Source organism: Balaenoptera borealis (assembly GCF_965194805.1).
Source record: "Balaenoptera borealis genome assembly, chromosome: 14".
Lineage (NCBI taxonomy): Eukaryota > Metazoa > Chordata > Mammalia > Artiodactyla > Balaenopteridae > Balaenoptera > Balaenoptera borealis.
The window spans coordinates 18,292,964-18,319,925 of NC_138875.1; the positions used below are offsets into that span (position 1 = coordinate 18,292,964).

At 38.3% G+C, this 26,962-nt stretch overlaps 1 long non-coding RNA gene across 1 annotated transcript in view; it reads right to left on the reverse strand.

Annotated features, from left to right (window-relative positions):
- Positions 1 to 412: 412 nt before the first annotated feature.
- LOC309610648 overlaps positions 413 to 26,962 on the reverse strand; it is a 126,783-nt gene continuing 100,233 nt past the window's right edge. Inside the window, exon 4 of the long non-coding RNA XR_014234100.1 lies at positions 413 to 4,189. This is a non-coding gene — a long non-coding RNA (uncharacterized lncRNA). The remainder of the gene's footprint in view (positions 4,190 to 26,962) is intronic.

Here is a 26,962-nt window from a genome sequence, read left to right on the forward strand (position 1 = left end):
AAACTACAGAGGTGTATGCTCACACATCTAAGAATCACCAAACATTTCAGCAAGGTAACACAAAGAAAGATGCACTAAACACAACGCATAGAAGAACTGACAATGGAGGAAACAAAGTTAATAAAACAATCAGTGCAGGATTTTAATAAAATAAATATATGTATTTTCCTCAGAAGGACATTAAAGAGTATTGCATCTATAAGAAAAATCATCTATTAGATATCATGGGAATTAAAAACTTGACTGTTAAAATTTAAACTCAATCCATGGACAAAATAAAATAAGGTGTGTTGCTGGAGAATTAATTAGAGAGAAAACTGAAATAAAGACTTCTCTAAACATAGTACTGAAGAAAAAAAATAAAGGAGAGAAAGAATAATTAAGAGACATGCATAAAAAAAAAAAAAAAAAAAAAAAAAGAGACATGCATGATATATCCAGAAACTTTAATATTTATCTAATAAATCTAGATAGAGAGAATAGCAAGAATGAAAAAGAACATTACTAAGCAAATAAAAATAGATATTTTCCCCAAATTTAAGAAAGACATGAGTTCTTACATTGAAAGTCTCTACCAAATGTTTAGCAGAATGAATTAAAAGCAAAGAAAACTTCCAAACCTAGTCACAAAGTAGTGAATTCAGAAAAATGAAGAAAAAGTCTAAAAAGGTTCCCAAGAGAGAAAAAAAAAATACAGATTATCCACAGCACAACAAAAATCTGATTTTCATTTGTAATATCAGATGCTGAAAGGAAGTGGGGGAAAGCTCTTCCAGAATGCAGAGTAAGGGCATCTGAAAATCCACTCCACTATAAAGGCAATGAGAACACTGGGGGAAAAAAGACGTCAAAATCAACATTTTTAGCAATCTGGTTATTAACCAAATGCTTGCAATATTGAGGAGCATTAATTTTTTTAAACAGTTGAATCTCAGTAATATCAGTGTATTAGTTTTGCTATTGTTGATGTAACAAATTACAATAAACTTAGTGGCTTAAAACAACAAAAATTTACTATTTTATTTTTGTAGGTTACAAGTCTGACACAGGTCTCACTGATCTAAAACCCAGGTGTTGATAGGGCTGCATTCCTTTCTGGAGGCTCTAAGGGAGAATCTGTTTCTTTGCCTTTTCCAGCCCACATTCCTCGGCTCATGGTCCCTATTCCATCTTCAAACCCAGCCACACTGCATCTCTCTGACTCTTCCTCCATAGTCACATCTCCCTCTGACACAGGTGAGAAAAGTTCTCTGCTTTTCAGGACTCATCTGATTAGGTTGGGCCCAAGCTAGAGAACCTAGGATAATTTCCCCACCTCAAGGTCCATAATCTTAATGACATTTGCAAGGTCCTTTTTGCCATATAAGATAACATATTCAGAGAATCCAGGGATTAGAGCATGGACATTCTGCTTAGCACAAACTGAGTTTTGTGATGTTTTAACTTGCTCTGCCCCCATCTCCTTCTCCCCAGCTCCCCAGACCATGGTAGTCTTGAAAATGACCAGCCTCACACTACTATAGATGTAAAAGCCAGCAGCTTAACCGTCACTGAAGAGGGGCAAAACAGATTTGGAACTTCCCCAAAGCTCATCCCCAAATAATTGTCCCTGCTTGGCCTGTCTGGCAGCTCCCTGGACAAACCCCATTCTCAGGGCTTGTCTTTATTTAAACTAATTCTGATCTCCCTCAATGAGAACAACTCTATCCCCAGAGCATTGTCAAAAACAAGACGCTGCCTGAGGCAGCATAACAGCTGGGACGAACAAGAGGCTGACTAAAAAGTGTGAAAGGAAAATATGGGGAAGAAGATGTTTTTACTGGACTTTGAAAAGTTCCAATGTATTCTTGAGACTCTAGAAAGCCACACCCATTTGCAGGGCTGTGTGCATGCCCAAGAAAGACCTGAGAGGACTCTAATCTCTCCCTTTGGGCTGTCCTTGAGGCTCCGCACAAGCAGGAAGTGAAGGCTAAGGCAGAGTTCTAAGTTGCCAGAGCCCTGAAGGTGTGCCCCAACACAGATTAAGGTTGGGAGAGTTCTTGGTTGAAGATACTTAATAAAATTTCTGTCCAGTCATTAGCTGACCACTAAACTATCCAAGCAGAGAATTCACTGGCCATACAAAACAAAGAATATAGACTTTACAGAATTAGTCCAAGAAAGTCACTAAAAAACACAGAGTAGTGGCAACAACAACAATAGACCCAGGGGTGAGGAAAGAGTGTGTGTGTGTGTGTGTGTGTGTGTGTGTGTGTGTGTGTGTGTGTGTGATTTTCAGAATGTTCACTTTAAATTATTTAAAGTGTCCATTTTCCAATCAAAAAATTTGCAAGACACACAAAAAAATAGGAAAGTGTGGCTCTTACTCAGGGAAAATTACATTCAATAGAAACTGTCCCTAAGGAAGCCCAGATGTTGAACTTATTACACAAAGAGCTTAAATCAGGTATTGTAAATATGTTCAAAGAACTAGAGGAAATCATGTCTAAAGAAAAAAAGGAAAGTGTAAGAATGATGTTTCACCAAATAGAGAATATGAACAATGAGATAGAAACTGTTAAAAAGAACCAAATAGAAATTGTGGAACTGAAAAGCACAATTATTGAAGTAAAAAATTCACTAAATGAACTTGACAGTAGAATTGACCTGGCAGAAGAAAGAATCGCCAAACTTAAACACAAGTCAACATACACATAGTGGGAGTCCTAGAAGGATAAGAAAGAAAAATAAGGGACAAAAATAATATTTGAAGAAATAATGGCCCAAAATTCCTAGTTTGAAGAAACACATTAATCTACATATTCAAGAAACTAAACAAACTTAAAGCAGGGTATATGCAAAGAGATTCACATCTAGACAACTCACAATCAAAAGACAAAGACAGAGAGTATCTTGAAAGGAGCAAAAGAAAAGCAAATCGTTAGAAACCAGGGATCCCTAAAAGGATTCACACTTGGGTCCTTAGCAGAGTTTTGTATACTACTGAAATAACATATTAATCCAAACTATATTGTTTTAAGATGTTAATTGTAATCCCTACTAAGAAAACAAGTAAAAAATATATAGCACAAGAAACAATAAGGTAATTAACATGGTACACTAGAATATAGCTATTTAACCCAGAAGAAAGCAGTAATGAAGTGATAGACTAACAAGATATAAACACGTAGAAAACAAATAGAAAAATGATAGATGTAAAATCTACCTTATTAATGATTTTATTACATGTAATTCATTTAAATTCCCATAAAAATGCATAGAAAGATAATCACATGACTAAAAGTGAAGGTTAAGTAGTCAAGTCTTTCGGAAAGAATTCTAATCAGCCTTATAAGGCCTATGAATTGGACTGAAAAACAATTGATACTTTTCAAACATACTTTTCCTCTTGAATCAGAAAAACTTATTCAGGAAAGAAGAGATTCTGGCCTGTCTATGAGGCCCCCTCCCAAGCAGAGACACCCAAGATTTGTTCAAAACAGAACCTAGGCTGCCATTCACTTTTCAATGGACATTGCTCTTTGAAGCCACCAAAAGTTCTTCATCAATATCTTTATGCTATATCCATGTAAAGGTTGCAGCTTTGAGTAAACAGTATAGCGAGAAGTAAAGGAGGACTAATACATTGGCATGTGACCTCTTGGGAGGTCTGGCTCTGCCGTGTGAAGAACTGCAGTTTGAGCTGAAGATGGGGGTCAATGAAAGAAAAGGGCATCCTGGGACTGTAACATGGTAGATAACTGTTGTTTTTGGCAATTGTACCCTGTTTCTTTTTGGAGAATTACATTTCTCCTATCATGTGGAGTCCTGGACAGTCAAGACAAGTCCCCTACCCTCCCCCTAGTCAAAGATGACAATCACTCTCTTTCTCGAAGTGTACCCATCCCATTGTAAAGCATCATTGGGAGCGCCCACTGAGGTATCCACATGTGCCTGGTTCCTGGCCTTTTCAGAGCCTCGTTCTCCAAACTGAACTATCTTTATTTAAATTTTTGGTATTCTGTTCATCATACATATTTAAAATTTTTCAATTGCATTAAAATATTATGTATCTTGATTACTGAGATTTTTGACACCTTAAATTTGGCATCTGAGAAAACGACCTCACTTACCTCGTTCTAGTCCTGGCCTTATCTCCACCTTTCCCTTTGATCTTGTGAGGAAATTTTTCTTTTTAAAATAACAGAATCTGGAAACCAAAAAACCTTGGCTTATTCAGGAAATAAAAGGATAAAAAACTAATATGATATGTCAAAAAAAATTGCTGCTGCATACCTGGACATTTCAGGATGAATACTATAAAAACTAATAAGATCTCTTAGTAAGGTAGCTGGTCACAAAATATACAAAAATCAATAGTTTAATACAAGAAATACCAAATATCTGGAATAAGTATAATGAAAAAAGTATTCCATTTACTTTAAATATGTATATATATATATATCCTAAAATTAACAAAAATATGCAGGTCCTGTATAAGGAAAATTACAAAACTTTATTGAAGGATATAACATAGGCCAAAATAGGGAGATTATTCTTGGAGAATTCAATATATAAACATTTATACAGCATTTCTACAAATTAATGTTTAATTTCATACAGTTCTAATCAAGACCCTTGAAATGTTTTAACTGAACAGCTTATCCTAAAATTCATCTAGGAAAATAAACCTGTTATTATAGCCAGGAAGTTTTTAAAGAATAAAACAACTGCCCTGTCAGATTATAAAGTGAATTATAAAACTATAAAATTTAGTAGTGTTTAATAGTATAGCCTTAGTCCTAGAAGAGACAGATCAATGAAACAGATTAGATAGTCTGTAAATAAGCTAATGAGTAGATACAAGAAATTCATGTAAATTAAAAGAGGAATTTCAATTGAGACTGATGGATTAATCAATAAATATTATTGGAACAACTAGGTAGCCATTCAGAAGAAAGTTAAAATTAGAATTCAGGTCACGCATGCACCCAAACATATCCTAGATGGATTAAAAGGTTAAATGTAAAATGCTCAAACACATGTTGAATGTATGGTGACTATTTAACCTAAGCAAGGGTATTATCTAAATAAGATAATAAAATAAGATAATTTTGGAAAATATTAGTAAATTTAACTACATGATAATGTAAAATATCAATTATCTAATTAACTAAAATGATGTGGAAATGCTAAATAATCCATTAAACAGAGGGAGAAAAAAATGGAAAAGGTTGAATTCTTTCCTTGAAAATAAGCAGTTTTAGGGTTTTATTCTACCAAATTTTAAATAACTGATAATAAATGGATACAAATTCCTATTTAAATAGATGCCTAGATAGAAAAAGGACACTAAAAAAGAAAAGAAAGAATGAATCTCAAATTCAGCATGTCTTTAAAATAAGAATATATGACATAATCTCCCAATAAGTGTCATATCCAAAAATACAAAGGATATTCAAATTACAATTTCTCCTCCTATAACTCAATATTGACAGAGTTTGAGGGGGGAAGTTATGTTAATCTCAGTAGATGCTAAAAAATGGATAAATTTTAAACACTCTTTTCCAGCAATAAATCTCACTGAGCTAAGAATAGAAGAAAAATTCCTTAAAATGAATAAATACAGTGTGATAACAGCTGTTAGTTTCCCCAATCTCCATTCTCTCCTCCCATGGTGGCACGAGGTAAAAATCACATCTGTTGTTCAGCAGAAAAGCACTGTTCTTAGCCTCCCTTGCACAAAGGTGTTAGAATTTGGTCAATGGGATGTGAGTGTAAGTCATGAGGGCCACTTCTGGCCTGTGACCTCAAAAAGGACAGTGCTTCCCCCCTACTTCTGCTTTTCTCCCTTCCTGGTAACTGGAATACAGATGTGATGGTGGTAGCTGGAACACCCATGTGAGGGCATGAAACACAAGCTGTGCGTTTCACAGGGCACAGCAGCAATCTAGAATGACACTGAGACTCTGTTGATGGCAGAGATAAGCCACGATATACCACTCTGTACTGCTTACATCCAGACTTAATATGAACCATTATTACTTTGGGTCTTTCTATTACAGCAGCTAAACCTACACCTTAAATAATACAATTACCAGAAATCTAAAGCAAACATCATTATATTGTTTTTCAATAATCCTCATTAAAGCATCCTCATTAAAGCTAGATGCCTGCTATTACTGCTACAAATTACTACAATACTAGGAAACTAGCCAATGCAATAGGAAGATGAAAAGAATGAGTAAGGAATGAAAGAAACTAAATTGTCATTATATTCAAGTGTATGATGGTCTATCAACAATTTAGAAAGAATCAACAGTAAAACTATTAAAAATCCCTCCCCAAATTCAATGAAAGGTCCATTTGTAAGTGTCTATACACAAGCAATAAGCAATTTTAAAACGCAGTGGGAAAACAAGATATGATTCATTATCACAACAGAACTTTAAAATACCTCGAAATAAGTCTAACAAAAATTATGCAAGAGGTATATGAAGATAAATATAAAACTTTACCGAGGGAACTTGAAGATGATCTGAGTGAATGAACAGACACACTATATTCCTTGACTGGAAGACACAATATTATAAAGAGACCAATTTTCCCCAAATAAATGTAAAAGTACACAACGATCCCAATCAAAATTCCCTAAAAATGGCTTTAAAGGAGCTCTACAGTCTGATTTGGGAGAGAAAATACAAAAGATTGGCTGCAAAATTTTTAAAAAATAACAGTTAAAATAGACACTCCCTATAAGTTATCAAAATATTATATACAGTAATTAATAAGTTATTTTACAGCTTTAAATTCTATTTACTTATTATAGATAAGTAATTATTTTAATTATGAATACAGTAATTAATACAATGGCACACTAACATAGGAATGGACAAATAGATCCTGGACAAAGTAAAGTCCAAGAATATGTGTGTGTTATACACACACACACACACACACACACACACACACACTCTTACAATTTTTAGCATATGGTAATGGAGACACTTCCTGAAGGAGACAGACTATTCATTTATTGGAACTGGGACAACCAGATACTCAGAAAGAAAAAACAAACTTAGATTTTTCTCTCACACCACATATAAAAGTCAGATTCTACATAGCTTGAAAGTTTAAACATTTTTAATCTATAAAATGATGAAATAGAAAATTGGAGGAAAATCAGAAGACAAAAATAAAAATTATGACAGATTTTACCACATGAAAATGAATAACTTCTTTACAAGGAAAGATGGTAAAACAATATTAAAAGACAAGGGACAGATTAAGAGAAAATATCTGCAAAATATGTAACAGATGAAGGCTTAATATATGCAATGTATAAAGAGATAAATAAGCCTAATTTAAAATTCAGAAATGAATTTGAAGAGATAATTCAAAGAAAAAGAAGTGCAAATGGTCACATACATCAGAAAATATGTTCCACTTCACTAGTAATTAGGAAAATACAAATTAAAACAACATTGAGATTGTATTTTTCACCAGATTGGCAAATATTTTAAATTTCCATAACATCCAGTGTGAGAAAACAGAATTTCTTATTCACTGTTAATAAGAGTGTAAATTAGTGCAGCCTTATTCAAGGACAATTTGGCAGGAACTATCGAAATTATGAATACCCTTTCACCCACATTCTAGGAGCTTATCCCAGAGAAATACTTGCAAATAAGCACAAAGATATCTTCACAGATTTATTTTTGCATCATTTTTAAATCATAGTAAAAATTTTAAATTGACCCAAATAACCTTCCAGAGAGGAATTTACTGGCCTGAAAAGTTTTTCCCTTTCATCTCATTTTTTTAAACTGAGAATATAGTCATGTACCTATGCTTTTAAAAACAATACACAATACAAGGTGATAATATTAATGAAAAAATGAATATGTGCTGTGACCCACCATGTTCTTTGATGATGAGATTAGTCCCCATGAAATTCTTAAATTGCATAAAGTCAGAATTAAAATGGCATCAGGAATTTTCGGACCTTAGCAAAATTGTACAGTTTACTTGGAACATAAACAGCAATAGCAGTTAAGAAATTTGGGGGAGGTGGGGCAAGGAATAGCAACTTTATTTGGAAAGCCAGTACACCAAGATGGTGGACTAGTGTCCCAAAGAACCGTCTTGCCGGAGTTTGATGGTAGTTTCTTTTGTAGAACCAAGAAATTTTTGACAAAGATGAGAACTTAACCCACTAGAGGCTGAAATATATTATAAAATTATATAAGTAAAGTACATAGTATTTAAAAGAAAAATTTACAAGCACACTAATGAAACAAAGTAGAAATTGAATAAAAAAACTTTGACAGAACACCAGCTTCATAAGGACAATGGAAGGATCCAGTGGAGAAGGGATATATTAACCTGACAACTAATGTTGAATTTGGTTAGATATTTGCCGGATGGGTTATGTGAAATCTGGTGTATTTATATTGCCCACCATTCATTAAAATAAATTCCAAGTAGATTAGAGATATGAAAAATGTCAAACCGTAGAAAATCTAAAAGGAAGTTTTTAAGCATATGATCAGGAGAGAAAATTACTAAGGAAAAGATCAATAATGTGACTACTAAAAATCATATTTCTGTATCTCAAGACATAATTAAAATGGACAGAAAGCAATAAGGTTGAAAAATTACTTACAGCAAACATGTTGAGCAAAAGGTTGATGTCTTTTATGTAAATAAAAAGAGCTCATATAAATTGATAACAGATCCTCAAATAAAAATAGGCAAAGAACTAAAAGAGATCGTTTACAAAGTTAGATTACAACAGGTAAAAAAAGGAAAACAAATCCAAGGAATGCAAAGTAAGTCAACATTTGATTCTATTTTTGCCTATCCCATTAGATAAAAATCAATGTTATTTATTAATTAAAGTACTACCCCATTCCAGATCGCCGAGTGAAAATTTTAGAAATCAATTTGGTATTCTGCATCAGAAGTCTGTATGACTTCCTACAATGGAGTTTACTTCTGGGCATCTTTCTTAAGGAAATAATTCTTAATACACATATCAAAGCTGTACTCACAATGAATCCACGACAGCATTATTATAATAGCAAAACTTTGAGATCATTTTGGAAAATTTGGAATAATTCAACAACAATGGAGCAATTAAGTAAATTACAGTACCTCTACTCAGTGCAATATGCAGATATTAACAGTGATTTTAGTTTGCACTAAAATGATAAAGTACCTAACATAAAATATTAAATGAAAAAAAGCCAGAAAGACACTTACAGATGAAATAGTCTCAACTCTCTACAAAATGCAAATTTAAAACATAAAGACTGAAAAGAAATATACCTAAGATTAAGTGATTTTCTAGGAATGATAAGTTTTGGATAATTCACCCCTTTTAAAATGTTTTCCATATTTTCCAAACTTTCTAACATAAATGTTTATAAAAACAAAACTTTATTTCATAAAACTGTTTGGAACAATTTGATGGACATTCTGCCACATAAGCTGCCCAGGCACAGGGCTCTGGGGATGCTAATTAGAAAATGATGAGTTAATTAAAGTTGTGTGTTTAGTCTCTACGGCAAGGATTTCCTTTAATCCAACAGTGGTTTTCTCTCCATTTGAAGAATGTGGTTTCTGGAAGAAAAACTGAGAACAGACTGACCCTCTGGCCACAGTTATTCACGTCAGAGATGTACAGTTGCAGGTGCGTGCTGTTTGGTTTGGTTTGCCAAGTCAAAATAGCTGTGCTTCCCGCTGTGGTGAGAGTTTCCAACTTCAGACAGGGCAGGAGAAACTCTAAACTGTTTGCCTTTTGCAGATGTATTGAAATATTACTGAAATGTACCGATTTTCCCTGATGTTTTTTCCGTGACTTTTTCACTACCCTGAAAATAAACACGGAGGAGAAGGCTAGCATACCAAATGTGCTCTCAATAACCTGGCAAAAGGATGTTTTTCTGAGCTGTTCTGGTGCTCCAGTCCTCCTGGCTTGACTTGAGAGCAAAGAGAGAGAAATAAAAACGCCATGTTTTTCCCCTCCAGAACTTTATTACAGACTTGAATGAGATAGTAGGACTTGTACCAAAGCCGCCACACAGGAAGTAGGGACACTTTCGCAGGGGCAACAGGAAGCCGGGAAAAACTTGGGACGTATTCCCATCCCAACTTGTCCAGGGTCAAGGACTTTAGACAACCACCTTGTTTTCTAGCTCAGCCTCCTCTCTCCCCATCATGGTGTCTGAGCACTAGTTAGTTATTGCCGATTAGGGCCACAAAGCTGAAGAGCACCATTGTCTTTGGTAGTGGAGAGAGAAATCCCTTCACGATCTCTTACTGAGTTTACCACAGTGGGGGTCACAGAACACATCTGGGGACTATCTATCTCCTGGCTGCCACAGCTTTGTGAGACTCAGTACTTCCCACATCCCCACAATCATGCACGCCTCAGCCATTCCCCCTGCACCAGGGTTATTTTCACCCACAGAGAATCCAAAGAGTCTTGGACACAGAGCTGAGTAAGAGTATCTCCAAGGCATGCCAAAATAATCGGAGGAAAAGAATTCTCGGTGAGTATATCCTGTGGTCTTGGGCTTTAGTCCTTTCTCAACAGCTTCCTGCTCTTGGACTGGGGACACGTCAGGCCATTTTAGGAGTAGGAAGGGGTCAAGGGAAGACCCCACTAACAATCAGTATTAAGGACTCACCAAGGTGTTGAAGAGCTATCGCCAGATACCCGGTCATGGTATTTCCCAAGCACATCAGACCCCATGTATTACAATATACAGGAGAGAGTGGCTGAAGTGACTTTGATAATAGAAAGCGCAAGGAAAGGAAGATCAACAAGTACAATACCCTAAAGAAGAAAACGGAGTTGAGGATACCACTGAAGTTTCTCGAAATGCAATTTAAATCCATGAGTTTGTCATTGAGCAGCACTCACCATTCCTTTAACGCCTTTCTTGGGCTTTAAAGCCTGTCTTGGTCCGGAAACGAAGCAGGGGGAGCTGTTATGCCATTTCGCCTCTGGGATCGCAACCAATTAGGCATTTCTGTGTGCACATGCGCGCTTGCGTTTCTCGGTCTCCCGATGGGACCTTCTGACAGATTTTTCTCTGATAGAGCGGTTGTGATTCTCCAGATCACGTGGTTGTACCCAGCTCTGGGCCTTGGTGACACTGAAGGACCCTAAACCCCCAAACAATAACTAATCTAGCCAGCTTCATGAACCACAGTCCTAGGCACCATCAAGTAGCTTTCTGAACCCAGAACAATATTTAAACTTCAGCTTTAGTGCTTTGAGGTCAGAATTTAAAGTGTACTCACAAGATGCGGCTCCAAGGATAGTATAAATTCCTGTAATTCATTCCACAGTCAGACTGGCAGTCTTTCCATGGTCTGTGGTGGGAGGACACATCATACCATAATAGTAGCCTTGGGACAAACCAACCAGTAACCCAGACCCTGGGCAAAAAGTAAGCCAGTGCATACGAGGTGCTGAGGTTGAGCTGGTGCTGGGCTGGATACTGGGGGATATAGAACAAGTGGAAAGGATGAAGGATGGATGTAGGCAATTATTGTTTAATTATTTATTTATTATGTGGTTCATAAACAAAATTGAGTATATATCGCCAGTGGTGTGTGATTAAGAAGTAAATGCTAATCGTATAGTTGTACAGGAAATAGGTCACCACCACATTGTTTCCACTGTGACACTTGAGATGATGGTGATAATGACAACTGATGATGATGGTGAAGGTGGTGCCGATGGTATATCCAAATCTCTATGATGTGAGTGACATTTTTTTTCCAGGCTATTTTGAGATATTATTAACATACCTTAAAACTTACCCTTTTGAACCACAATTCAGTGGTTTTTAATATATTTACAAGTTGTGCAGACATCACCACACCACTAATTCCAGGACCTATTTATCACCTTGAAAAGAAACCCTGGACCTGTCATCAGTCACTCCCCATCTCCTCCAGCCCTAGGCAACCACTAATCTACTTTCTATCTCTAGAGATTTGCCAATTCTGAATATTTCATATAAATGAAATCATACAATATATGTCCTTTTGTGTCCAGCTTGTTTCACTTGGCATGTTTCCAAGGTTCATTCATGTTGTAGTATGTATCAGTACTTTAATTTTTTAATTACTGAATAAAAGTATATTGTGTGGACACATCTACTTTGTTTATCCGTTCATCTGTTATGGATATCTGGGTTGTTTCCACTTTGGAGCTATGGTGAATAATGCTGCTATGACTATTCGTGTACAAATTTTGGGGTGAACATATGTTTCCACTTCTCTTGGGTATGAACCTCAGAGTGGAATTGCTGAGTCATATGGTAACTCAGTTAAACTTTTTCCAAGAGGGTGATATTTTAACAGATAACTTTCAATATGTTGAGATTTACTTTTTGCAAGTAAATTATGTGCAAACTTTGATACTTTAGAATTATTTTCAAAATGACTTGATAAATACTATTCAAGTGCTTACAGTACATTGTTTCAAAGAATAAAAGACCCATGGGAGACAAAATAGTAGAGGAGAGGTATTTATATGATGCTTGCTAATTTCTCAGCAGAAAAGTTAGCATGTAGATCCAACAGAACTGAGCAAACACAGCTGCCTGTTCTGCTCTTCCTTTGGTGAGGAATACCAAAGAGGCTGAGATATCTGAACTGACTTCTTGCTAGACAGCTCTGTTAAAAGGCACTGTGGATTCCACACCACTCTAAGGAGCTGTGCTTTCCATTTTTTTACCTTGATTTAAATAAAAGAAAACAGAGGGGCAAAGGATTGCAGGAGCCTGGAGTTTTTCTCTTGTCAGGAATGATTTTTCCCATTGTTTGTGTTCAAAGTTGATTTCTTTTCCCTAGCCTAGCTTCAGTATTTCTTGTTGGAAGTTTTATAATAAAAAACGTAGTAGTGGGGCCTGTCTCCTCTTCTATAGATGGTACGAATGCTCATCTATCTTTCCAGAACAATCTCAAATGATTCCATCAAGTGAAGAGTCTGACATAGAGGGATGTGGCACCTGATGAACTCATGTGTTGTCTAAGAGGATGATCACTGTCTCCATGCCTCTGTCCTCGATTTTTCTTTAAATAAGGTCAGTCCTTAAAGGATAAACTCATGGATCCCTTGGTGTATTTTGCCCTCCAGGATGAGAGGGGCTGAATTTACCGATTGCCAGATTATTATTTGTTTTCAGCAAACTCTGCTGCTACCATGTGATCTGAGAGAAGAGTAGATTCCTTCTGCAATATGTTTTTCTTATTAGCTGTCTGCCAGGGCTACTATAGGGAGAGAAAATAGAAAACTCCAATCTGTGACCATACGGCCAATGTATGTCACTTTCTTTGGTTCCCAGGAAAATTCTTTTTTAAATTTCCAAACTGGGTGACTGGTTAATTTTATTTTCTTGACCATCAGTGCCACAGTTGATTAATTCACAGATTCTTATAAAGGATCTGCTTTTATTTTTAATTTACTTTATTTTTTTAACATCTTTATTGGAGTATAATTGCTTTACAATGGGGTGTTAGTTTCTGCTTTATAACCAAGTGAATCAGTTATACATATACATATATCCCCATATCTCTTCCCTCTTGCATCTCCCTCCCTCCCACCCTCCCTATCCCAGCCCTCTAGGTGGTCACAAAGCACAGAGCTGATCTCTCTGTGCTCTGCGGCTGCTTCCCACTAGCTATCTATTTTACATTTGGTCATGTATATATGTCTATGCCACTCTCTCACTTTGTCCCAGCTTACCCTTCCCCCTCCCTGTATCCTCAAGTCCATTCTCTAGTAGGTCTGCCTCTTTATTCCCGCCTTGTCCCTAGGTTCTTCATGACCAGTTTTTTTTTGTTTTTATAGATTCCATATATATGTGTTAGCATATGGTATTTGTTTTTCTCTTTCTGGCTTATTTCACTCTGTATGACAGACTCTAGGCCCATCCATCTCACTACAAATAACTCAATTTTGTTTCTTTTTATGGCTGAGAAATATTCCATTGTATATATGTGCCAAATCTTTTTTATCCATTCATCTGTTGATGGACACTTAGGTTGCTTCCATGTCCTGGCTATTGTAAATAGAGCTGCAATGAACATTGTGGTACATGACTCTTTTTGAATTATGGTTTTCTCAGGGTATATGCCCAGTAGTGGAATTGCTGGGTCATATGGTAGTTCTATTTTTAGTTTTTTAAGGAACGTCCATACTGTTCTCCATAGTGGCTGTATCAATTTACATTCCCACCAACAGTGCAAGAGGGTTCCCTTTTCTCCACACCCTCTCCAGCATTTATTGTTTCTAGATTTTTTGATGATGGCCATTCTGACCAGTGTAAAGTGATACCTCATTGTAGTTTTGATTTGAATTTCTTTAATGATAACTGATGTTGAGCATCCTTTCATGTGTTTGCTGGCAATCTGTATATCTTCTTTGGAGAAACGTCTATTTAGGTCGTCTGCCCATTTTTGGATTGGGTTGTTTGTTTTTTTGATATTGAGCTGCATGTAAATTTTGGAGATTAATCCTTTGTCAGTTGCTTCATTTGCAAATATTTTCTCCCATTCTGAGGGTTGTCTTTTGGTCTTGTTTATGGTTTCCTTTGCTGTGCAAAAGCTTTTAAGTTTCATTAGGTCCCATTTGTTTACTTTTGTTTTTATTTCCATTTCTCTAGGAGGTGGGTCAAAAAGGATCTTGCTGTGCTTTATGTCATAGAGTGTTCTGTCTATGTTTTCCTCTAAGAGTTTGATAGTGTCTGGCCTTACATTTAGGTCTTAAACCATTTTGAGTTTATTCTTGTGTATGGTGTTAGGGAGTGTTCTAATTTCATTCTTTTACATGGAGCTGTCCAGTTTTTCCAGCACCACTTATTGAAGAGGCTGTCTTTTCTCCACTGTAGATTCTTGCCTCCTTTATCAAAGATAAGGTGACCATATGTGTGTGGGTTTATCTCTGGGTTTTCTACCCTGTTCCATTGATCTATATTTCTGTTTTTGTGCCAGTACCATACTGTCTTGATTACTGTATCTTTGTAGTATAGTCTGAAGTCAGGGAGCCTGATTCCTCCAGCTCCATTTTTCTTTCTCAAGATTGCTTTGGCTATTCGGGGTCTTTTGTGTTTCCATACAAATTGTGAAATTTTTTGTTCTAGTTCTGTGAAAAATGCCTTTGGTAGTTTGATAGGGATTGCATTGAATCTGTAGATTGCTTTCGGTAGTAGAGTCATTTTCACAATGTTGATTCTCCCAATCCAAGAACATGGTATATCCCTCCATCTGTTTGTATCATCTTTAATTTCTTTCATCAGTGTCTTATAATTTTCTACATACAGGTCTTTTGTCTCCTTAGGTAGGTTTATTCCTAGATACTTTATTCTTTTTGCCGCAATTGTAAATGGGAGTGTTCTCTTAATTTCACTTTCAGATTTTTCATCATAAGTGTATAGGAATGCAAGAGATTTCTGTCCATTAATTTTGTATCCTGCTACTTTCCCAAATCCATTGATTAGCTCTAGTAGTTTTCTGGTAGCATCTTTAGGATTCTCTATGAATAGTATCATGTCATTTGCAAACAGTGACAGCTTTACTTCTTCTTTTCCGATTTGGATTCCTTTTATTTCTTTTTCTTCTCTGATTGCTGTGGCTAAAACTTCCAAAACTATGTTGAATAATAGTGGTGACAGTGAGTAACCTTGTCTTGTTCCTGAATTTAGTGGAAATGGTTTCACTTTTTCACCATTGAGGACGATGTTGGCTGTGGGTTTGTCGTATATGGCCTTTATTATTTTGAGGTAAGTTCCCTCTATGCCTACTTTTTGGAGGGTTTTTATCATAAATGGGTGTTGAATTTTGTCGAAAGCTTTCTCTGCTTCTATTGAGATGATCATATGGTTTTTCTCCTTCAATTTGTTAATATGGTGTATCACATTGATTGATTTGCATATATTGAAGAATCCTTGCATTCCTGGGATAAACCCCACTTGATCATGGTGAATGATCCTTTTAATTTGCTGTTGGATTCTGTTTGCTAGTATTTTGTTGAGGATTTTTGCATCTATGTTCATCAGTGATATTGGCCTGTAGTTTTCTTTCTTTGTGACATCTTTGTCTGGTTTTGGTATCAGGGTGATGGTGGCCTCATAGAATGACTTTGGGAGTGTCCCTCCCTCTGCTATATTTTGGAAGAGTTTGAGACGGATAGGTGTTTGCTCTTCTCTAAATATTTGATAGAATTCGCCTGTGAAACCATCTGGTCCTGGGCTTTTGTTTGTTGGAAGATTTTTAATCACAGTTTCAATTTCAGTGCTTGTGATTGGTCTGTTCATATTTTCTATTTCTTCCTGGTTCAGTCTTGGAAGGTTGTGCACTTCTAAGAATTTGTCCATTTCTTCCAGGTTGTCCATTTTATTGGCATGTAGCTGCTTGTAGTAATCTCTCATGATCCTTTGTATTTCAGCAGTGTCAGTGATTACTTCTCCTTTTTCATTTCTAATTCTATTGATTTGAGTCTTCTCCCTTTTTTCCTTAATGAGTCTGGCTAATGGTTTATCAATTTTGTTTATCTTCTCAAAGAACCAGTTTTTAGTTTTATTGATCTTTGCTATCGTTTCCTTCATTTCTTTTTCATTTATTTCTGATCTGATCTTTATGATTTCTTTCCTTCTGCTAACTTTGGGGGTTTTTTGTTCTTCTTTCTCTAATTGCTTTAGGTGTAAGGTTAGGTTGTTTATTTGAGATGTTTCTTGTTTCTTAAGGTAGGATTGTATTGCTATAAACTTCCCTCTTAGAACTGTTTTTGCTGCATCCCAAAGGTTTTTGGTCGTCGTGTTTTCATTGTCATTTGTTTCTAGGTATTTTTTTGATTTCCTCTTTGATTTCTTCAGTGATCTCTTGGTTATTAAGTAGTGTATTGTTTAGCCTCCATGTGTTTGTATTTTTTACAGATTTTTTCCTGTAATTGATATCTAGTCTCATAGCGTTGCGGTTGGAAAAGATACTTGATACGATTTCAATTTTCTTAAATTTATCAAGGCTTGATTTGTGACCCAAGATATGATCTATCCTGGAGAATGTTCCATGAGCACTTGAGAAGAAAGTGTATTCTCTTGTTTTTGGATGGAATGTCCTATAAATATCAATTAAGTCCATCTTGTTTAATGTATCATTTACAGCTTGTGTTTCCTTATTTATTTTCATTTTGGATGATCTGTCCATTGGTGAAAGTGGGGTGTTAAAGTCCCCTACTATGATTGTGTTACTGTCAATTTCCCCATTTATGGCTGTTAATATTTGCCTTATGTATTGAGGTGCTCCTATGTTGGGTGCATAAAGATTTACAATTGTTGTGTCTTCTTCTTGGATGGATCCCTTGATCATTATGTAGTGTCCTTCTTTGTCTCTTGTGATAGTCTTTGTTTTAAAGTCTATTTTTTCTGATATGAGAATTGTTACTCCAGCTTTCTTTTGATTTCCATTTGCATGGAATATTTTTTCCATCCCTTCACTTTCAGTCTGTATGTGTCCCTAGGTCTGAAGTGGGTCTCTTGTAGACAGCATATATACGGGTCTTGTTTTTGTATCCATTCAGCCAGTCTATGTCTTTTGGTTGGAGCATTTAATCCATTTACCTTTAGGGTAAGTATCGATATGTATGTTCCTATTACCATTTTCTTAATTGTTTTGGGTTTGTTATTGTAGGTCTTTTCCTTCTCTTGTGTGTCTTGCCTAGAGAAGTTCCTTTAGCATTTGTTGTAAAGCTGGTTTGGTGGTGCTGAATTCTCTTAGCTTTTGCTTGTCTGTAAAGGTTTTAATTTCTCTGTCAAATCTGAATGAGATCCTTGCTGTGCAGAGTAATGTTGGTTGTAGGTTTTTCCCTTTCATCACTTTAAATATGTCCTGCCACTCCCTTCTGGCTTGCAGAGTCTCTGCTGAAAGATCAGCTGTTAACCTTATGGGGATTCCCTTGTGTGTTATTTGTTGTTTTTCCCTAGCTGCTTTTAATATTTGTTCTTTGTATTTAATTTTTGATAGTTTGATTAATATGTGTCTTGGCGTGTTTCTCCTCTGATTTATCATGTGTGGGACTCTCTGTGCTTCCTGGACTTGATTAACTATTTCCTTTCCCATATTAGGGAAGTTTTCAACTATAATTCCTTCAAATATTTTCTCAGTCCCTTTCTTTTTCTCTTCTTCTTCTGGGACCCCTATAATTTGAATATTGGTGCATTTAATGTTGTGCCAGAGGTCTCTGAGACTGTCCTCAATTCTTTTCATTCTTTTTTCTTTATTCTGCTCTGCAGTAGTTATTTCCACTATTTTATCTTCCAGGTCACTTATCCGTTCTTCTGCCTCAGTTATTCTGCTATTGATCCCTTCTAGAGAATTTTTAATTTCATTTATTGTGTTGTTCATCACTGTTTGTTTGCTCTTTAGTTCTTCTAGGTCCTTGTTAAACGTTTCTTGTATTTTCTCCATTCTATTTCCAAGATTTTGGATGATCATTTACTATCATTATTCTGAATTCTTTTTCAGGTAGACTGCCTATTTCCTCTTCACTTGTTAGGTTTGGTGGGTTTTTACCTTGCTCCTGCATCTGCTGTGTGTTTCTCTGTCTTCTCATTTTGCTTAACTTTCTGTGTTTGGGGTCGCCTTTTTGCAGGCTGCAGGTTCGTAGATCCCGTTGTTTTTGGTGCCTGCCCCCAGTGGCTAAGGTTGGTTCAGTGGGTTGTGTAGGCTTCCTGGTGGAGGGAACTAGTGCCTGTGTTCTGGTGGATGAGGCTGGATCTTGTCTTTCTGGTGGGCAGGTCCACGTCTGGTGGTGTGTTTTGGGGTGTCTGTGGCCTTACTATGATTTTAGGCAGCCTCTCTGCTAATGGATGGGGTTGTGTTCCTGTCTTGCTAGTTGTTTAGCATAGGGTGTGCAGCACTGTAGCTTGCTGGTCATTGAGTGGAGCTGGGTCTTGGCATTGAGATGGAGATCTCTGGGAGATTTTCACCATTTGATATTACGGGGAGCTGGGAGGTCTCTTGTGGACCAATATCCTGAACTTGGCTCTCCCACCTCAGTGGCACAGCCCTGATGCCTGGCTGGAGCACCAAGAGCCTGTCCTACACACGGCTCAGAATAAAAGGGAGGGAAAAAAAAGAAAGAAAGAAAGAAAGAAAGAAGAAGATTTAAAAAATAAAATAGTTATTAAAATAAAAAATAATTATTAAAAAAATTTTTTAAAGTTAAAAAAAAAAAACAGGAAAGAAAGAAAGAAGAGAGCAAGTAAACGAAAAAAACAAATCCACCAATGGTAACAAGCACTAAAAACTATACTAAAAAAAAACCAAAAACAGACAGACAGAACCCTAGGACAAAGGGTAAAAGCAAAGTTATACAGCAAAATCACACACAGAAGCATACACATACACACTCACAAAAAGAGAAAAAGGGATAAAACTATATGTATCGTTGCTCTCAAAGTCCACCTCCTGAATTTGGGATGATTTGTTGTCTATTCAGGTATTCCACAGATGCAGGTACATCAAGTTGACTGTGGAGTTTTAATCCGCTGCTCCTGAGGCTGCTGGGAGAGATTTCCCTTTCTCTTCTTTGTTCGCACAGCTCCTGGGGTTCAGCTTTGGATTTGGACCTGCCTCTGCGTGTAGGTCGCCTGAGGGCGTCTGTTCTTCGCTCAGACAGGACGGGGTTAAAGGAGCAGCTGCTTCGGGGGCTCTGGCTCACTCAGGCCGGGGGGAGGGAGGGGTACGGATGCGGGGCGAGCCTGCAGCGGCAGAGGTCGGCGTGACGTTGCAGCGGCCTGAGGCGTGCCGTGCGTTCTCCCGGGTAAGTTGTCCCTGGATCACGGGAGCCTGGTCGTGGCGGGCTGCACAGGCTCCCGGGAGGGGCGGTGTGGAGAGTGACCTGTGCTCGCACACAGGCTTCTTGGTGGTGGCAGCAGCAGCCTTAGCGTTTCATGCCCGTCTCTGGGGTCCGCGCTGATCGCCGCGGCTCGCGCCCGCCTCTGGAGCTCGTTTAGGCGGCGCTCTGAATCCCCTCTCTTCGCGCACCCCGAAAGAGAGAGGGAAGAAAAAGTCTCTTGCCTCTTCAGCAGTTTCAAACCTTCTTCCGGACTCCCTCCCGGCTAGCTGTGGCGCACTAGCCCCTTCAGGCTGTGTTCACGCTGCCAACACCAGTCCTCTCCCTGCGATCCAACCGAAGCCCGAGCCTCAGCTCCCAGCCCCCGCCCGCCCCGGCAGCTGAGCAGACAAGCCTGTCAGGCTGGTGAGTGCTGGTCAGTACCGATCCTCTGTGCGGGAATCTCTCTGCTTTGCCCTCCGCACCCCTGTGGCTGCGCTCTCCTCCGTGGCTCTGAAGTTTCCCCCCTCCGCCACCCACAGTCTCCGCCCGCGAAGGGGCTTCCTAGTGTGTGGAAACCTTTCCTCCTTCACAGCTCCCTCCCACTGGTTCAGGTCCTGTCCCTTTTCTTTTGTCTCTGTTTTTTCTTTTTTCTTTTGCCCTACCCAGGTACGTGGGGAGTTTCTTGCCTTTTGGGAGGTCTGAGGTCTTCTGCCAGCGTTCAGTAGGTGTTCTGTAGGAGTTGTTCCACATGTAGATGTATTTCTGATGTATCTGTGGGGAGGAAGGTGATCTCCGCGTCTTACTCTTCCACCATCTTGAAGCTCCTCAGGATCTACTTTTATAATAAAATAATTTTATGGCATAATGGCTTTGACGTCAGGGAGAGTGGGATTTGAAACCTGATTGGCATTCAATAGTTACGTGTATGTACACACACACACATACACACACATATATCTTTGGGAAAGACACCTAACCTTTCTGAGTCTGGATGAAGTGAAATGATGCACATCAAATTCCCATAACAGTGCGTGCACATAGTAACAGCTCAATAAACAACAGAGATTCTTTTTATTATGTTATCACTATGGGATAAAGGCTATCAAAATAGTATGGACAAGTTGCTGAGGTACCAGAGGAGGGATCAACCAACCAGCTTCCTTCATTCTCTCATGGCTTTTTTTGCTTTCTTTTTATTTTTTCTCCCAATATAATGGTTTTGTGTCTATTCAACTGCAGACACTGGTCTAAGTATCTCCTTTAACATATCTGGTCTGATTTTAACAGCTCTCCAGCTCCACAATTAGCACCCCCAACTCGCCCGACGGTGGTAAGCATGGAAACACAGCTGTTGAAGGCTGCATTCACTCTGGAGCCCCTTTTGTCTCTCCCTCCCGGCACTAGGCATTCGCTGTGTCGGCTCTCCCCATCTCCCACTGCCGGCTCCGGTGCCCATGGCGCTGGCTTGCGGGGGTAGAGCCCGCACTAGCTCACGGTCTGTAGCAGAGCCGCAGCCGCAGTTCATCTGACTGATTTGCTCCCGAGCACTAGAGAGCTTGACTAGCTCAGCAGCTCTTTATGACATCTGGCACAGACAGCAAATTCCTTCCAGCTCATCTCGTGGAGCTGGGCTCTGTCCTGCCTTAAAACCAGCCCCAGCTCCTCAATTACCTTCTGCCCTTATTCATGCCCTGCCACGTCCTCTTTGCTGGAATCTGGATGAGGTTGCTGCACATGCTAAGCCTGAGAATCATTTGTGAGGACTTACGGGCCTCTTCCTTGTCAAGATGGCACTTGGAACTTGGCCGATGGAAGTCTGATTCAGATGTGGTTCATTATAGGTAAGAGGAAGATGATAATCTTTGGAAGAAATCTTCCTGTAAGTCTGATATGTCTGGAAAAAAGGGACAGAAGCTGACCACTCTCTGACTTAGGTTGGGCTGGTGCCCAGATCCAAAGATCACAGGGTACAGCTTTGAAGAAAGGTTATTCTCAACATACCCAATGAGAAAGTACACGCACCCTCAAGTGACTGAGGCCATTGCTTTCTTGCCGTTGAGATCATCTCCCTCAGGAAGGGGCACTTTCTCTCTTTCAGTCCTGAACTCAGAGAGTTTTGCTACTTGGAGAAGCCACTCTTATAAGACAACTTGCTTCTCCTTCTCTGTAGCAGAAGGACCTGCCACAAGGAGAATACAGGGGAAAGTAAACTGTGCCATTGAAGAGGGAGGCGGGTAGGTGGAGATGTTTACCTCAAGCTTGAGAGAAGTTGTGCAGAAGGCGTTTTTGAGTTTGCCCAACTTTATTTCTTTCATCCCTTGTTTCTCTGTGGTTTTGCTGCGTGCTTGCCTAGACATGTCACACACAACAGCCTTATAACTAGAAAAGTCTCTGGCCTCACAGGAAGAGGGAGATCTCCCTGAACATAATCCCCAAAGCGTTGGCTGGGAGCAGGAAATGGGAGTCAAAGGGCACATCTGTAGGAGTAATTCCTCTTGCTGACACTTAGACCGTCTTCTTTCTCTCCTCTTCTCTTTGATGATAGGAAATGCACACTCCAAGCTCCATTTCCTCACACTCTGAGGTGAAAATATCCAGATGAGTAGTATCCCCATAGAAAGGGATAAACTTAATCATTAAAATATGCATGCTTGTTTTGACATTCCAAACAATATTCAGCCCAAGCTAGTCTCTGGACACCTGGGCCATAATAGACCATGAGATGAGGAAGGGGATGGGAAAGAGTAATACCCAAGGAATCACTGATCACCACAAATTCTATAAGCTTGGACATCTCTCAATAATATATCTCCATTGAATTCTCCATTCAAAGCCATTCCACTGAGAATCAAGCCACAGTTCACCTCCCTGCCCAAGTTCTGCTTTAGAAATTAAAATGTCGAGTATGAGGTCATAGAGATGTTGGCCGGATCATCAGCCGAAGTCCTTCTATATTCATTAGCATTAGATGAAGGATGGCCTTTTTATTATTAATGGATGGGACAAAGACTGAGCATCATGACCAGAAATGTTTTGTTTGTCTCCCGTCTAAGATCAATGGGTCCCTAATGTGTTATCCCATCGGTTTTACTCAAGTGATTGTAGAATCAAGCAGATGTCATGGATGGCTTTCAGGATGAAAGGAAACTACACAAGGGAAACTCAAGAGAAAGATGGGGGTAGTTGTGGAAATTCAGTGCAACAGGTGCTCTAGGGAGGGGGGACCCAAAGACAACTATGACCCAGTCCCTGTTCTTGAGACATTAACAATCTAGTAGATGGTGTAGATAAATTAACAAACAATTACAATGGAGTGTGGCACACACAGTCTGAACAAGATAGCTAAGCACTAGAATGAAGGGGAGGTTACTTCTCTCCCAAGATGATGGGGTCAGAGAAGACACCCCAGAGGAGGTGACTTTGTGAGGCAGAAGTAATTGTCTCTCTCACTTAAAAGATGTGGAACCTGTGGCTCAGTAAGATTAAATGATTTCCCGAACGTAACACAGCTATTAAAGGATGACCAAGGTCTTCCAGCTCCTAGACTGTTTCCCTTTCCATTGCATCACAGCTGCCCTGGGTGTGGGATGAGGGTGGTGGTGGGAAGGAGAGTTAAGTAGAGGTTTTTAGCGGTGGTGGGCTGGGGCCAGTCAGAGAAAGACCAAATCAGTCTTTATGTCCTGGTTATAGCAGGAGAAATCTTAAAATCTTAAACAGGGCAGCTTGTAAGCAAGCAGTGGGGAGTAGACACCTATATGACATGAATGCATGCACTAAGATTTCTTGTCTAAAACTTCTTGACAAAAGGATGGAGTCTTTATTCTACTACCAATGGTAAAGTTTTTAAAAACATTTAATAAATGTTAAGAATCATCATCATCACCATTATTATTATTATGCTTTTAATGATAATAGATTATTTCCTGAGAAAGGAAACACTGAGCATTCAAAGGATTAGCGAGTAGAGGAAGATACACACCACCTTGTGGAATCAAAGGGGTCATGAGAAGAAAGCTGTAAGTGGGAAGGAGACCCTACACCAGCCTAACCATCCTGCCTCTTTTAAGAGGTACACATGGGCTGGAAGCGTCAGGAGCATCTTCCCAAACTCCCCATCCCACCCCAACTTCCATGAACCAGACATTTATCAAGCAACCCGAGAAGCCATCCATCAACATGGACAAAAACATGGTCTCTGCAGTCAGACTGCCTGAGCTCAGATCCTTGCCCTGTCTCTTAGTGACTGTGTAACTTGAGAAAATTCCCTCATCCTGCTGTACTTCCATTTCCCATATATAAAACAAGTATAATTATCATAGTAGTAGCTTACCTATAAGGTAGATATGAGAGGTAAATCAAATAACTTAATCAGTTAAATTAAATATATAAGAAGCAGCTATGCAATCATTACTTTCATGTTGTAAGTGCTGACATTGTTATAATTAGTGCAATTATTAGGATGTGCTAGGCAATAAAGCATAATCCCTGCTCACAATCTAGTAAATGAAAAGACAGTTATGGAGATAAGTGCAGTGGTGGCACAGATGAAGGTGAGGGGCAAAATGCATTCTGGAAAAGTAATATCCAAGTTGACTTTTTAAGCAATTAGCAAAAGGAGTAAAGGTGAGGGCATTCTAGAAAGAGAAAACTGCTCAAAAGAAGGAGGTCTGACATGACATGGTGCTTTGACAGCTGTTCGTAATTAAAGATGGTGGGAGAACAGAATAGGAGGGAAATGAACTGGAGCGGTGGGTACATGGTGCCTTAAATGCCAAGTGAGAATCCAGATCACATTCTCAGTTACGGGTTTCAAGAAGGGAGTGACATGATAAGACCTGCATCCATCCAAGATGGCTTGAAAGAAGTGTTGAAGGTGGGTTGGAAGGGGGATTGAGATGACCAGCAGGGGAGACCTGTTAGGAGACTGTTTTAGGAATTCAGAAGAAAGGATGAGTGAATAAGATGAGGTGTTAGGGATGGGGTAAAAAAAAATATCAAAATATCAAATGGAAGTGTGATGATTTGGAAACTGATTAAATCAAGGAGGTAAAGGGAAAGGAATAGTTAGGGAAGATGCCCAAGTTTCAGGTTCGGGCACCTAAGTGGGTAGAGATGCATTCACAGAGATGGGATAAGAAGATCTGGAGTGGGGGGTATTTAATTTAGTAAAAGTTAAATATATATACTCCATCAGTATGCATGTGTGCACACACACACAAACACACACATAGGGATACTGCTGAGGTTGCACACAACCTCAATTAAGATTACAGTGAAACTGAGATATCAACATATTGCTGAGAGGGGAAGAATTGGTACAACCATTTGGAAATTAATTGCACCATATTACTGAACCATTTTGGAAGGTTTTAGTTACTCTTAGAAGAAAGCCCAACTCAACCGACTTAAACAAATATTAAAAAACTTGGCACAACAAAGGAAACCATCAACAAAACAAAAAGGCAACCTACTGAACAGGAGAAGGTATTTTCAAATGATACATCTGATAAAGGTTTAATACTCAAAAATATATAAAGAACTTATACAACTCAATATCAAAAAACATCAGACGACCCTTTTAAAAATGGGCAGAGTACCTGAATAGATAATTTTCCAAGGAAGACATAGTGACGGCCAACAGGCACATGCAAAGATGATCAATGTCAATAGTCATCAGGGAAATGCCCTGATCAAATCACAACTATAATGAGATACCACCTCACACCTGTCAGAACAGCTATCATCAAAAAGACAAGAAATAACAAGTGTTGGTGAGGATGTGGAGAAAAGAGAACCCTTGTGCACTGTTGGTGGGAATATCAATTGGTGCAGCCACTGTGGCAAACAATATGGAGGTTCCTCAAAAAACTAAAAATAGAACTACCATACTATCCAGCAATACCATTCCTGGGTATATACCTGAAGAAAACAAAAACGCTAATTCAAAAAGATATATGCACCCTAATATTCAAAGCAGCATTATTCTCAATAGCCTAGATATGGAAGCAACCTAAGTGTCCATCAACAGATGAATGAATAAAGAAGATGTGGTATTACTCAGCTATACAAAAAAGAATGAAATTTTGTATTTTGAGATAAGGTGAATGGACCTGGAGGGTATTATGCTTAGTGAAATAATGGACCTGAAGGGTATTGTGCTTAGTGAAATAAGTCAGACAGAGAAAGACAAACACTGTATGTTTTCACTTATATGTAGAATTTAAAAAATAAAACAAACCAACAAATATAATGAAACAGAAACAGACTCACAGATACAGAGAACTAGTAGTTATCTGAGGGGAGGTGGTGGGGGAGAGGCAAAATAGGTGAAGGGGATTAAGAGGTAGAAACTACTAGGTATAAAATAAGTAAGTTATAAGGATATAATATACAACACAAAGAATATAGTCAATATCTTATAATAACTTTGTATGGAGTATAATCTATAAACTATGTGGTACACCTGAAACTAATATAATATTGTAAGTCAACTATATGTCAGTAAAAAAAAGTTGGAAAATGCTTTTTTCAAGTCTGCATAAATTTGATCTTATGCCAAACAAATAAACATATTTTTAAAAACCCTGTAATTTCACATAACAAGAATTGCAGAAGGAGAAAAGTTTAAGGGTTGGTTTATTCAGTCATTCAAAGTGTAATAAAGATCGAGGTTCTTTCTGTCTTTCTGCTCTGCCATCTGTATGTTTGTTAGTTCTCCTCATCATCACATGATGACTGCTATATTTCCATGCATCACATCTTTACCCACCAATAACTAGAAATGCTGGCGGGATGGTGGAGACTATCTCTTCCTTGAAGCTATTTTTAAAGTATAAGAAATTGTTCCCTGAAATCACCCCTGCAGACTTCCCCTCACCTATATTGAAAAAGCTGTATAATATTTCCACATTTGTTGGGTTAAAAAGTACCCTTATACTGGGGATATTTTAGATTGGATTTCTACATGACCCTACCAAAGAAAGTGTTTTGTGTTTTGGGGGTTCTTTTCCTGACTTCTACTAAGCCTTGTAAATGTCTTCAGCACATTTGTTTTCTTTGATTTCTTTGTGGAAAACAGTCAGCTAATCCAGCTTTCTATGCCTGAGATCCAGAAGATGTACA